A 12,244-nucleotide genomic window follows, 5' to 3' on the forward strand; every position below is an offset into this window, starting at 1 on the left:
TTTTTTTTTTTTTTTTTTTTTTTTGAGACAAGGTTTCACTCTGTTGCCCCAGCTGGAGTGCGGTGGCAACTGCAGCCCCAACTTCCCAGGTTCAGGTGATCTTCCCACCTCAGTCCCACCTGTACCTGGGACTACAGAGTCATGACACCATGCTGCGCCAATTTTCACATTTTGTGTAGAGATGGGGTCGTGTCATGTTGCTTAGGCTGGTCTCAAACTTCTGGGCTCAAAGGATTCACTGGACTCGGCCTCCCAACATGCTGGGATTACAGGCATGAGGCACCATGCCTGGGTTGATTGACTTTATAATTTTGATTTTGCATCGCTGGAAAAAACTCCACTATGTTGTGGTGTATAATTGTTTTTATATACTGCTGAATTCTGTTTGGTAATACATTGTTAAAGATTCCTGCTTCTTCACCTTGTTACAGCCTGGAAAAGGCGGGAGTCTAGGATTTCTACTCAGCCTCTGTCCATGTAGGAGTGAGTGGGGCCAGGGTTTCTCCTGTGGTGTTTGGCTGAAGTAGAGCCATTACAGCCTAAAAGTTTTTTTGTCTTTCTAGGCTTCTCATTTCCTGGTCCTTGACTAGAGAGAGCAGGGTTCGTTGAGACTTTTTTGTCTGTGCCTATTGTCATTTTTGGGTTACTGGCTTCTTCAGCTTCAAGTTTGGGACAAATAAACAACAGAAAGAAAGCCCAGGGAACTCAGCATCACGTCATTCCTTGGGTTCTGAGATTTCTAACTCATCTGTCTTCTTCTCTCAACCTCTTGGAGTTTCTTATGTTGGAAAATATATAAAGTCCAGGATTTTTTGTTGTGCTTAGCAGGAGAAATGGAATACTGATGTCTACTCCATCTTCCTAAAAGCAGGAGGATTTTTTTTTTTTTTAGTAGGTTTTTGGTCAGTATCAGATGCCTGTTGATGGTAATGAGTGTGGAGGATTGATGAATACCTTGACTATCAGCCCATTGTTGAGTGGCTTCTGTGATAAAAAGTGCAGCATTGTGAGATTACAAATGATTCAGAAAGGCGAACACACAACACATTACTTTCAAGGGCTATATTCAAACGTTGCTCCTTTGTGGGTTTCCTTGACTGCCAGAAGGATTGGAGTGTTGTGGTTCCACTCATGTAGTGCCACTTTACTTGGTGAGCAGGCTCCTGGATTTTGGGGGTCTTACAGAGTTATGATAACATTGCAGTCAGATCCATTGAAATTGAGGTGTCTGACTATCCAATTGTGGCAGACAGACTTGTAGGTGGCCCCTGTGATCTCTACCTCCTGACTTTTCAGAACTGTGGATGGCCTTTGGGAGCCTAAGAGCAGTCTTTTGGAGCTAAGGGCAGCCTCTAGCTCACATCTAGAAAGAAACTGGGGAGTCAGTCCTAGAGCTGCAAAGAAATGAATTCTGTCAATGACCTGAGAAAGCTTGGAAGCGATTCTTCCCCAGTAGAGACTGCAGATGACAATGCAGCCCGGCTGACACCTTGATTGCATGCTTGTGAGAGCATAAGCAGAGGATCTATTTAGGTCATGCCTGGACTTCTAACCTTCAGAAACTATGTAGTGATATACATGTGTTGTGCAAAGCACTAAGTGTGTGGTAATTTGTTGCACAGCAATAGATTACAAATACACCAACGAACAAGACATTATCATTGTAGTGAAAGCTTTAGACACTCATAATAAATTCTGACCCCTGCAGGGATGGCAAATTGCAGATGAGTTTATGTACTATGATGGAGTACTGCAAACATATATTTGGAGAAATCTGTGGCATGCTGGGATAGGTGCTGGGTCTTGGAGATTATTTTAATATCTACTTTATAAGGTAGTTGTAAGAATTAAGTGTGATAATGCAGGTAAAAGCTGTTTAATGCAGGGTCTGGCGCCTTCTCTGGCTTGCAGCCCAGTGAGTGTGGCTCTTGCCAACTTAATATTTCAATGAGGTCACGTTTCTGTCAATATGCACAAATTATAATGGCAATTGATTTGCAGATCTCTTCTTTCCTCCTCTCCTCCTAACCTACTAATCAAAAAACTGGTTAACTCTCCAACTAACTTTCCCAAGTTCAAAGCAACGTTTGGCGCAGTCCTTTCTCAATTCTCACATAACAAAGCAGCATTTCTCGGTTCCCTACAACGACCATCAGTCAAGACAAAAAATCAAGCAGGTCTGCCGAACCACTCTCATACCCAGCCCTGGTCATCTCCGCAGGAACAACTTCACTTCTGGTTAGTAAGGACTTCAATGAAGCGTTCATTAAGGTTTTCCCTCCACCGAAAGAAAGAATACCGTCCCCAGGATATTGGGCCCTATTATTTGCTCCCTGGAGAAAGTGAAGGGAGAGGAATCCCAAGCCGTGGCCTGAACGCCCTTTGGGGGCGTGGGCAGCCCGGAGCCCCAGCCTCTTCCACTCCAAGCACCAGGCGCGTCTTATTTACAGCCCCCAAAAGGTTACAAATCATCCGCCTTGTTTTCAGCCCCCAAACGGCTACAAATCATCCTGTTTAAACAAACCGGTCTGTCTAAAAGGAGGGGCATAACAGGTTCGGGGCAGGAGAAAGACCGGGGAGTAGGCAACCTCCCTCTCGGCCCCGAGCCGTCCCGGGCGTGCAGCCGCCTAGTGCCACATCAGCGACGGCGCTGCACTTCCACGTTCCCTTAGGATGCAACCAGCGGGCCTGCGGGAGGGGCGGGCCCGAGGCCCACAGGAGTGGCGGGTCGCCCGGCCAATCCGCGGCAAGTGAGGAGCAGCGGCCACCAATGAGCTGGGGCTTATGCCAGCCGCGGCCGCCGAAGCTCGTGCCCAGCGGGCGGAACAGATGAAGCACAGCTGGACAGCTGTGCTGAGAAGCTGTGCGGCCCCCTTGCGGGCCGACGTCAGCCGAGCACGTCCCCCACGTCCTCTCCTCGCCACTTATTATTTATTCGTTTTCCCAAAGAAGCAACCCAAGTTTAAAACTTTTTCCACCCCTAATGCGAGACGTGGCCAGATCCCATCCAACACCCGGTTCAATTTTCATGGGGCTCTGGGATCAAAAGAACAGAAACAGCAACAACAAAAGCCCAGCCGCTGTCTGACTTTAAACTGGCAAAGTGGGAAAAATAAAGTGTTGAGTAAACAGACCAAGTTGGGTAAGTTTTGGATACGTGCTGGATATCATATTTCTCTTGCTGTTATCTCTGTCCTGTGTCTTTTGCTGTTCTCACCAGCTTTCTCGTCATCAAGGGGAGAAAAGTAACACTTGCTCTGACAAACTGGACCCTTCTCTCCTTTCTCTTCCGTTTCACTAACATTTTAATTTAATTTTTTTGGTTTGCTATTCTTTTTTTTTTAAGTGCGTTAGTTTTAAATATACGGGGAACAGAAATTTGATTGGTGTCCTGTTGTAAACCTCTAACTCCAAAATTTAATCTATTGATAAATTTATTTCTCTATTTTCTTTCTGTGAAAATACTGTGGACATTTGTAAAGCCAAAATCGTTTTCTATCCCTGACTCTGGGACTGTTTTGATGGGAGATTGAGAAAATTATCTGATCTATTCAGACTTAACACGTTTGCTTCTGTTGGTAGGGTGTTTAATATAAATTATGTAAAACCTGGATTATGCAGGTAGTTGCTGGATTTTTCACTTAAATCTGGAGGTAGTTGCAAGTCAAATATGTGTCTTTTCGGTATTCTCCCATCCATAGTGGGATACCTATATTCCTTTATAAAAGTTAAAAAACAAACAAACATGTGACAGACCACCTGTGTGTTCATAAACTTATAATCGTATGTATGTTATATAGTGTATATATATACACTATATAGTATAGTATATATACACTATGTATGCGATATAGTATATATACTCTATATATGCTATATATTTTTGTTGTTGTTGTTGTTGTTTGTTTTTGAGACAGAGTCTTGCTCTTGTCGCCAAGGCTGGAGTGCAATGGTGTGATCTTGGCTCACTGGAACCACTGCCTCCCGGGTTCAAGCGATTCTCCTGACTCAGCCTCCCAAGTAGCTGGGGTTACAGATGCCCGCCACTGCGCCCAGCTAATTTTTGTATTTTTAGTAAAGACTGGGTTTCGCCATGTTGGCCAGGCTGGTCTTGAACTTCTGATCTCAGGTTTTGTGCCTGCCTTGGCCTCCCAAAGGGCTGGGATTACAGATGTGAACCACTGTACCTGACCTTATAATTGTATATTAAAACAATAACTCTATCAAAATAATATGCAATTGTTATACGTACATGCTTGCAGATAGCTCCGGTATACATTTCTGGATTTAGAAACAGAATGATGAAAAATACTGAGTTAGGTGAGTAGCCTGAGACCCACTCCATCTGAAACATCTATAATTCCCTCTGTTTAAGCAATGTTTTGGATTTGAGACTTTTGTCTTATGTTATTTACTGTCATGGGAGAGCTGGATAGAATGGATCTTTAGTTTTTGGCTCAGAAAGCAGTAGATAGGAATTTAGTACGATAATTAAAAGTTGCAGGCTGGGTGCAGTGGCTCATGTCTGTAATCCCAGCACTTTGGGAGGCCAAGGCAGGTTGATCATGAGGTCAGGAGATCCAGACCATCCTGGCCAACATGGTGAAACACTGTCTCTGCTAAAAATACAAAAATTAGCTGGGTGTGGTGGTGCATGCCTGTAGTCCCAGCAACTCAGGAGGCTGAGGCAAGAGAATCACTTGAACCCAAGAGGCAGAGATTGCAGTGAGCCAAGATCACACCACTGCACTCCAGCCATCTCCAGCTCTGGTGACAGAGTGAGACTCCGTCTCAAAAACAAAAAACAAAAAACAAAAAACAAAAAACCAAAAAACAAATCTGAGTGTGTTTTTGATTCAGAAAGGTAATGCATACAAAGTGGATGGAGCAGCTCAAATGATTTGCAGGGAAGCAGGCTTAGAAGGAACAGTGTTGCAGAGAAGCAATGTAAAGAGCCAGCCGGCCTGGTTCAATTCACAGTCCCACAGTAAGTTACCTAGGGTGAGTTACTCAGCCCCCCTGTGCCTCAGCTTCCTCCTCTGTAACATGGAGAGTTTCCTCTTCTCTGGTGAGTTTCCTTCTCAGTTCCGTCCTCTGTAATGTGCTAATAATAATGGCACCTACATCATGGGGTTGTCTCGAGGACTGAGTTAGCATACATTAAACACTTGGAATAGTTCTGGCCCATAGTCCCATAGTATGTCTTTGCTGTTGTACTCATTCTTTGTTACCTTCCTTCCCAGCCTGCGGTGTTGCACATCAGTTTCCCTAGCTGCCATTCTGACTTCTGCTGTAGCAACTGGTATTAACTGAGTGCTGACCACTTGCTAGCCGGCATTGTATGAGGCTATAAGGAGAGTCTTGAATGAGGAGTGAGGTAGAATTGATCTTAGGAAGATCTAGAAGGTTCTGGAAGTGCAGGGGATAGGGAAAGGCCATCTGTTGTAGGATGGCTTCACGGAAGGACTTGTGTTTCTGGGAATGGGTTTTGACAAACAGTTTTGGTTTGGGAATGGGAGGAAGGGAAGGGATTATGGAGGAGCAAGAACATTTTAGGAGGAAGGAGACCCTTTGCAGGGGCAAAGGCACTATGGCTGGAAAGTGAGGAGCTATCCTGTGGATGTTGGGACATTGGGATAATCTGTGGGAGGTTAGTTGGAGGAAAGTTTGGAAAGGTGGGAGAGGTGGGAAGGGACAGCATGAATTACGTGATAAGGACAGAGAGGCTTGGGAGGTAGATTCGTGGGGAGATGGCAAGCCGAACTGTCAGCAGTTACACAGAAAAGGTGTTTCTGGAATAATCCATCTCTGGGGTCCCGTCTCCTCTCTTGCCCAGCATTCCCTTCCCATCTGCTCCACTGCATCCATCCAGGTCCTGCAGGTTGGGCGGGCAGGGATGGGCAGTGAGTCCGGGCCCTACGTTTTGGACTCATTCCATGGTGGCTGTCTTGGAGCTCCGCTTAAGTGGTCTGGTGCTCAGGGCAGTTACCCAGGCTGCTTTTTGTTAACAGGCCATGCCCTAAAGTCTTTGACATGGATGTGATTGTTACAACCCTCCCCATCCACATACACGCCCATAGTGTATGCCGAGTAGCTCTTTCTCATCCTGCTGATAGAATCATCTACTCATATTTTAACACATATAACTTCATAATTTACCACTATTGAAGTAGATAAAAACTGTAATATGCACCTAAGTGGAGGATCAGCTTGGAGTTCCCTTGCTTTCTCTTCCCTGAGAGCATTGTTCTGTGCCGTTGACCACCAGTGTGACCTCAGGCAAGACATTGAACCCTTGTGGTCCTCCTTGCCATCATCTGTGAAATGATCTCTAAAGGCCCTTTTTCTCTCAGATGATCATTTATTCTTCTCCCATGATTCCTGGAACAGTCCATTATTCGCATATGGCTATTTGACACATCTATGACTATATTTTTCTGATCACTTAATACATGGTGGACGTTCCGATAATGGTCATGTCCTCCTCACAGCCTCCTGTGAGGGTTGGTACCTATTTGTATCCTGTTTTTCTAGTTGGGGAGACAGGAGCAAAGGAAGTTTAAGAAATTTGCCCAAGATTACATAGTGAACAAGTGGCAGGTGTAGACCAGTCTAACTTTGGAGCCCAAGTCTTAACCAATAGGCTATACTACCTTAGGTATAATACAGCTATGACTGCTCTTCTTGTTTGTGGTGGTGATAGTTGAGAAGTACATGGAAGGAAGATCATTGGAAAAAGGGCGTATTTGGAGATATCTAGTTGATAAAATTTGCCTAGTGGGGCCAGAATATCAGCGTGAATCTTGTCTATGAAATGTGCTCCACATGGAAACAGGAGACATTTGGATCTCATTGCAGACGTGCACTCTGTCTTTTCACCTTGTTTGAACAAAATCCACATAGCACCTGGTTGTCTAGTAGACACTCAATACATGTCACTTGAATAACTGTCCCTTTTGAAAAAGGAAGTTGTGACCGCACTATTTTTATTTAAAAAAATAAATAGAGAAACTATGCAGTGTCTCAAGACTCACGGGAACATGGGGCAGACGCCAGGTAAACATTCTACTCCTGCTTTTGGGGCCTCCCGCTTTCTCTTTTTATTTCTGGAGATGCTGTGGTTTTGGGCTAAGAACTTCTCATGGTGAATATCAATGAAGGGCTCTTTTAGGTGTATAGTTATTAATCATACCCATTCTGGATTTGGCATCTATCTTTTTTGGAATTCATCCCTCAAATATTTTGTGTATTGAATCAACTTTAAAATATTCGAAAAATGTTTTAGTTTGCTCTTTATCTAAGGTAGCTGCTCTTTTCAGTGTGGCATAGTGACTAAGCACACAGGCTTTGAAGTCAGACTGTGTCAGACTGTGAGGGTTTGAATTCCAGATCTGATTCTTACCAATGTGGCCTTGGGCAAGTCACTTTCCTCTAGACGGTTTTATTACCTGTAAAATGGGGATACTCAAACGCATTACATGAGAAAATCCATGCAGAGCATTCAGTATATTGTCTGGCTCACAGTAAAGCCTGTACATGTAAGCAATTCTTTTTTTATTGTGGTAAAATATTTAATAACATAAAATTTACCATCTTAACCATTTTTAAGTGTACAGTTCAATGGCATTAAATACATTCACATTGTTGTTTAACTATCACCACCATCCATCTCCAGACATTTTTCATCTTCCCAAACTGAAACTTCATACTCATTAAACAATAAATCTCTGTACCCCTTACTTTATCAGCCTCTGGAACCAATATTCTACTTTCTATTTTTATGAATTTGACTATTCTAGGTACCTCATATAAGTGGAATTATATGATATTTATTCTTTTATGTTTAGCTTATTTCATTTAGCAAAATGTCTTCAAGTATCACCCATGTTGTGGTATGTGCCAGAATATTCTTCCTTTTTAAGGCGGAATAATATTTCATTGTATGTATATACCATCTTTTGTTTATCCATTTATTCGTTGGTAGAGGGACTTAGGTTGTTTTCACCTGTGATGGTTAATTATGTGTCAACTTGTCTAGGCCACAGTACTGAGCTATTTGGCCAAACATTATTCTAAATGTTTCTTTGAAGGTATTTTTTAGATGATGATATGGTTTGGCTTTGTGTCCCCACCCAAACCTCATCTTGAATTGTAATCCCCATAATCCCCACTTGGAGAGGGAGGGACCTGGTGGGAGGTGATTGGATCATGGGGATGGTTTCCCCAATGCTGTTCTCGTGATACTGAATGAGTTCTCATGAGATCTGATGGTTTTATAAGGGGATCTTCCCCTCTTGCTTTCTCTGTTTCCTGCCACCATGCGAAGAAGGTCCTTGCTTCACCCTTTGCCTTCTGCCATGATTGTAAGTTTCCTGAGGCCTCCCCAGCCATGTGGAACTGTAAGTCCATTAAACCTCTTTCTTTTATGAATTACCCAGTCTCAGGTATTTCTTTATAGCAGTGTGAAAATGGACTAATACAGATAAGGTTAACATTTAAATTAGTAGACTTTGAATATGGCCTCCATAATGTTGGTAGGCTTCATCTGATCAATTGAAGGCCTCAATTGAAAAAGACTGAATTCCACTCAGGAAAAGAGAATTCTGCCTCCAGACTGCCTTGGAACTTGAGACTACAGCAAGTCTTCCTTGCACCTTCAGTCTGCTAGCCTACCCTGTAGGTTTTGGACTTGCTAGCCTCCACAATTGTGTGACCCAATTCTCAAAATAAATCTTTCTGTGTATGTGTGTGTGTTTGTGTGTGTGTATGTCCTGTTGGTTTTGTTTCTCTGGAGAACCCAGGCCCCTAATTAATACACCATCTTTTGGCAGAACCCAGGCCCCTAATTAATACACCATCTTTTGGCTACTGGGAATAATGCTGCTACAAACATTGGTGTACAAATATCTATTTAAGTTCAGGCTTTCAATTATTTTGGGTATACAACCAGAAGTGGAATCGTTGGATCATATGATAATTATATTTTTAATATTTTGAAGAACCATCCTACTGTTTTTTCACAGGAGCTGCACCATTTTATTTTACATTCCCACAGCAATACACAAGGGTCCCAATTTCTCCACATTCTTACCAACACTTGTTATTTTCTGTAATTAATTAAAAAAATTACAGACATCCTAATGTGTGTGAAGCATCTTGTGGTTTTGATTTGCATTTCTCTAATGATTAGTGATGTTGAAGATAATTTCATGTGCTTATTGGCCATTTGTAAATCTTTTGCCCATTTTAAAATTATAGGCTTTTGTGTGTGTGTGTTGTAGGAGTTCTTTATATATTCTGGATATTAATTCTCTATCAGATATATTATTTGTGGATATTTTCTTGCATTCTTTGGGTTACCTTTCCACTGAGTTGGTAGTGTCTTTTGAGCATAACAGTTTAAAATGTTGATGGTCTAATTTCTTTATTTTTTTCTCTTTTGCCTGCACTTTTGGTGTCATATCTAAGATATGATTGCTAAATTCAATGTTCTGAAGCTTTTTCCATATGTCTTCTTCTGAGAATTTTATAGTTTTAGCTCATATGTATAAGTCTTTGTTCCATTTTGAGTTAATGTTGTAACTGGCCTAAGGTAATAAGTGTTCACCTTCATTCTTTCACATGTGGATAGTTAAGCAATTCATTAATAATTTTTATCACCATTATAATGTTTGTCTCTACGTAGATATCATTAGCATAGACATAGTACTAAAAATATTAATTCATTCATGACATCATTTTTCTAATTATGTCTAAAGTACTGATTTTTTCTTATAGAATTACTCGAATATTCTGTACTTGGATCATGTGCAGTGGCTCATGCTTGTAATCCCAGCACTTTGGGAGGCCGAGGTGGGTGGATCACTTGAGGCCAGGAGTTCGAGACCAGCCTAAGCAACATAGTGAAACCCCATCTCTAGTGAAAACACAAAAATTAACTGGGTGTGGTTGCATGTGTTTGTAATCCCAGCTACTTAGGATCTGAGGCAGGAGAATCGTTTAAGCCTGGGAGGCAGAGGCTGCAGTGAGCCAAGATTGCACCACTGCCACTCCAGCCTGGGCAACAGAACGAGACAAACAAACAAACAATCAAACCCCTACACTTTGTAGCTTTTAGTATTTCCAATGAAGAAAAAGTATTCTTGTGGTCAAATGGCATTGGTGGCTGATAGCTATTTTTTTTTTTTTAACTATTTTACCTTTTGTGGTGTTTAGAATTTAAAAAGCAATATCCCCATGTTGAAAAAAATTGAAATAGATTGTACAGAGTCAAAAGTAATGGTTCCCCTTCCATTTACATATTTTCTTCCCTTCCACTACTCTCCCCACAGTTAACCTTTATTAATAGTCTGGTCTACATTTTTCTAGACCTTCTCCAAGAGTCCATTCACAGATATAGATCTAAACATAAATATTATTTTAAAATATACATGGGACCATATTTTATACATTGTTCTGACCCTGTTTTTAAAAAAGTCTCAGCAGTAAAAAATACACATATCTCAATCTGTCCACTGAGACCCAGAGATCTCATGAACATACTGTATCCTGGAGAACAGACAATGGCACTCAAGTGAAAGAATGTTCTTTTTCTATAAGACGTAACAGTGGTATTGGGTTTCATTTGTTGAACAGGTCTGTTTGCACTGTTCCCTCTCTCTTGGCTCCTCTCTGTGAGCCATTAGATAGACTGTTTCCAGTCTTGATTGACTTTCAATGCCCTTGCCAAGGACTCTCACATTTGGCTGTCTCAGTGAAAGCTTGGAAGACAACAAATCCTTTCCCACATCCACCCATCACCAATTCTGAGTTGCCCGGGCCCCTCTGGTGCCATCAACAATCCTGAAGTGGCAACAGGTCCAGAGGCAAATGCCTCCTTCCTTCCTGTTGTTTTGTGCAAAGATTGCTATACGCTGTGGCTTAGTTTATTTCTCCTTCAAGAGAAATTTTAAAAAAGTGACTAGCAAGGTGGTGCTTTCCATGGCAAGGAAGCGGGTGGTACGCCTGCACCTTTCTCCAGAATTCCTGAACTACCACAGACTTAAAAACACATACACAATATTTTATTAAATTCTTTTTAGTGGATGAGAAAATTGATTTTAAAAAATATGATATGCTTAAGGAAATTGATGTTTAGAAAGGTAAACTGTACTACTTGTATAGCAAGCAAAGAATATGAAAATTTCCCTGATTTTAGTTCTCTTTTCACTGAACATTCCCGTTGCCTCCAAAAGACAGCACATTGCCCTTGAGAATTCTACAGACTAGTCCTGTGGTACTTAACCAATGTGCAGCTGAATTGCCTGTGGAATATTTAAAAAATACACCCATGCTTGTCCTGCCCCTGGAGATTCTCTTTCAGAAGGTGTGGAGCGAGGCCAAGGCATCTGTGAAAAGCTCCCCAGAGATCTGATGGTTGGCCTGGGTTGAGAACCGTAGATCTAGTGGGAGGAGTTTCCCAGCCAAAGTTCCAAACCCTCACAGGTGAGCTGGTGGCCTTCATTCTTGATGATGCTTAGAACTGGCCTCAAGCAGTCACAGTTGGAGGAAAGCTCTACCTAAGGTCCTAATTAAAAACAAATAAATTGGATGGAAACTCCTTCTTCTTGGGATGTTTACAGAGGTTACTTTTTTATCCTGTTGCCTCATTCCCATGAAAACTCACTTGTCTAATTAAGCTGAGAGGTGGAATCTTTCTCACCAATTTTTGTAGAGCTGCTATTAACTTCACTTTTTTGGGAGCCAAACTTCCCTCAGTGCCGCAGTTATTTCGTGGTAGTAACAGGTGTTTAGGAGACATCTGAATTCCCTCTCAATGACCTGAAAGTATAATTAGTCCATTTTCTTACTTGAATCAACAACTAGGGTTGCCAAATAGATCCAATTCTTAGTAGAGACTGTGTCTATCTCAGACCCAGAGTTGACCACTAATTACATTTCAGTAAAAAATATTACTTTTAATTTATCTTAAATTTCACAGAAGAAAAGAAGCCAAAGTGAAATTTAAGGAATTTTGAACTTCAGACAAATATCTCTTAAAACAAGACATATTAGTTCCTTAAAGATTCCTCCAAAAAATATCAAACTGTTGGGATTATTAACTACTCTCATAAAATTCAGAATACATTCTTCATATCCAAATAGGCCTACATTTTATATAACTACCCTCACATTTTAAATTAAAAAAAGGAAAAAGTTCCAGATATGACTTTGATATGTCTAGGTATGGAACTTTTTTTTTTTT

The 12,244-nt window shown here is 41.5% G+C and overlaps 1 protein-coding gene across 2 annotated transcripts in view; it reads left to right on the top strand.

Annotated features, from left to right (window-relative positions):
- Window positions 1-2,793: 2,793 nt before the first annotated feature.
- Window positions 2,794-12,244, top strand: part of TMEM45A (transmembrane protein 45A) — an 81,944-nt gene continuing 72,493 nt past the window's right edge. Inside the window, exon 1 of one of the 2 annotated variants that reach the window (XM_017891931.1) lies at window positions 2,794-3,142. The gene's annotated coding sequence lies outside the window, so the exon portion shown is untranslated. The remainder of the gene's footprint in view (window positions 3,143-12,244) is intronic. The other variant, XM_017891930.1, reaches the window with a different exon arrangement.

Source organism: Rhinopithecus bieti, unplaced genomic scaffold, assembly GCF_001698545.2.
Source record: "Rhinopithecus bieti isolate Rb0 unplaced genomic scaffold, ASM169854v2 scaffold_20579, whole genome shotgun sequence".
Lineage (NCBI taxonomy): Eukaryota > Metazoa > Chordata > Mammalia > Primates > Cercopithecidae > Rhinopithecus > Rhinopithecus bieti.